Raw genomic sequence first — 2621 nt, forward strand, 5'->3', positions numbered from 1 at the left:
CAGCTTTTCGAGGACAAGAAGGTCTATCCTTGTGCATTCTTCTCGCGAAGATTCTCCCCCGCTGAGCAGAATTACGCTATTGGGGAACAGGAATTACTGGCAATTAAGTTGGCCTTTGAGGACTGGAGGTATTTGTTGGAGGGAGCTCAGCATCCAATTTCGGTGACCACGGATCACAAGAACCTCCTGTATCTACAGTCAGCCCGATGTCTGAACCCACGCCAAGCAAGATGGGCACTCTTCTTTACCCGTTTTAATTTTAAACTCAGTTACAGACCAGGTTCCCTCAACAAAAAGGCAGATGCCTTATCTCGCTCCCTAAGTTCAGAAGAACCCTCTGACCGTTCAAAAGAGCAATTTATCCTGGAATCCACCTCTTTTTCTGCAACTAATACCTCTCCACTTCCTCCTCCAGGGAAGATCTTCGTTGCACCAAATCTTCGCAAAAAACTTCTTACATGGGCTCACTCCTCCTCCTTCATGGGCCATGCGGGCGGTCATAAGACACTTAAATTCATTCAACGCTCCTACTGGTGGCCTCATCTCAGGACTGACGTTCAGGAATTCGTAGCTGCCTGTCCAAAATGTGCCCAGCATAAAAGTCCCAAAGGTCCACCAGCCGGGTTACTCCATCCTTTGCCGGTACCACTAAGGACGCATATGGGTCATAGTTGACCGATTCTCTAAAATGGCACACTTTGTTCCTCTGGCTAATCTTCCATCTGCATTCCAGTTGGCAAAATTGTTTATAGCAGAGATCTTTCGACTCCACGGTCTACCCCAGGAGATCGTGTCTGATAGAGGTCCTCAATTTGTGGCCAGGTTTTGGAGATCCCTATGTTCTGCTCTTGGCGTGAAATGAAACTTCTCCTCAGGATATCATCCTCAAACGGATGGTCAAACAGAGAGAGTGAACCAGGATCTGGAGACTTTTCTGCGTTTATTCATGTCCTCCTCACAGGACGACTGGCTGGACTTCCTCCCGTTCGCAGAATTTGCCCATAACAATCTTTATCACTCTGCCACAAAATCTTCTCCATTCTTCATTAATTATGGTTACCATCCAAGAGTTCCTGACTTCCAACTTCTGCCTACGCTCGAAGTTCCGGCCGCAGAGTCAACACTTCGTCAATTTACTGAAGCCTGGAAACAAGTTCACAAGACTTTGCTCAAGACATCCAAGAGATATAAGACCTACGCAGATCTGAAACGAAAAGCTGTACCAAGCCTTAAGGTAGGAGATTGGGTTTGGGTTTCCACACGTAACCTAAGATTAAAGGTTCCTACAAAAAAGTTTGCTCCCAGATTTATTGGGCCTTACCCAATTGAAAGAGTGTTGAATCCTGTAGCTTACAAAGTGAAATTACCTCCGCAGTTAAGAATTCCTAATGCATTTCATATTTCTCTCTTAAAACCACTGGTACTTAATCGGTTCAGAGCCGCTCTGCCTAAATCACCCAAGATCCAATCAGCACATGGAGATGAATTTGAGATTCACAAGATCCTCGATTCTCGCAGACGTTATGGTTGCATCCAGTACCTTGTCGATTGGAAAGGGTATGGGCCAGAGGAGAGATCTTGGGTAGATGCAGAGGATGTCCATGCTCCAAGACTTCTTCGGACATTTCATGCCAAGTTTCCAACTAAACCACATAGGTGTCCGGAGTCCACCCGCAAAAGGGGGGGGTACTGTCAGCGTCCGGAGTCTTACCGGTACGCTGGGGCCGCGGGGCTGGCTTCCTTGGCGTTGTGCGGGTAGCGACGGAGGTGGGCTGCTGCGCCGGATCCGTGGGCAGCAGTAGCGGAGGTAAGGGGGTCCGCTCGTGGCGGCGGGACGCCGCTACAGCGGGTCGCTCTTGCTGAACCGTTGCTTGGAGACCAGGGGCAGTGAGCAATGTAGCTTTGCAAAAAAGTCTGCATTACTGGGCGCCGCCATGTTGGAGACCAAGTTTTAAGCATAGTTCCTGTTTCCTGTTTCTTCCAGCCAATCCAGGGGAAGCTCTCCCTATAAAAGGGGGCTGGTTTAGGACAGGGATGCCAGTGCTTCAAGTTACAACCCTGTTGTAGGTGCTTTAGCCTGTGCTCCCAGGATTCCTGCTGTATCTTGGTTCCTCCTGATCCTGCTTGGTCGGCTCTCTGTTGCTGCTGCAGCCCTGCCGTTTCTTGCCTGCTACTGCCTGTGGAAGCGCTCCTGGAAAACCCGATCCAGTAAGACTCTTTGGGCACAGTCGGCCCCGGGTCTTCTGCCTCGTCTTTCAAGCCACACTCCACAGATCTCCTTCACCAGCCACGCCTTTGTACCACTGACCACAGCCTGCAGATTATTATCTTCAAGCCTCGTTTTCCAAACCACAGTCCACAGTCCTTGTTTCCAGCCATGTTTTCAACTACCATCCACAGTTCCACAGTTCATCATCTACAGTCTCGTCTTTCAAATCACAGTCCGCAGTTCTTCACCTCCAGCCACGTCTTTAACCATTGTGCTTCAGCCTCAGTTCCCTACCTCAGCTCTGTACATAATAAATACTTTCCATTGACTCTCAAACCCCGCCTACGTTCTTCATTGCTCCGTGTCCCATGCGAAGGAACTATATCCAGCCCCCTCATTTGGTTCATTCACA

The sequence above is a fragment of the Pseudophryne corroboree genome, chromosome 5 (assembly GCF_028390025.1).
Source record: "Pseudophryne corroboree isolate aPseCor3 chromosome 5, aPseCor3.hap2, whole genome shotgun sequence".
NCBI lineage: Eukaryota > Metazoa > Chordata > Amphibia > Anura > Myobatrachidae > Pseudophryne > Pseudophryne corroboree.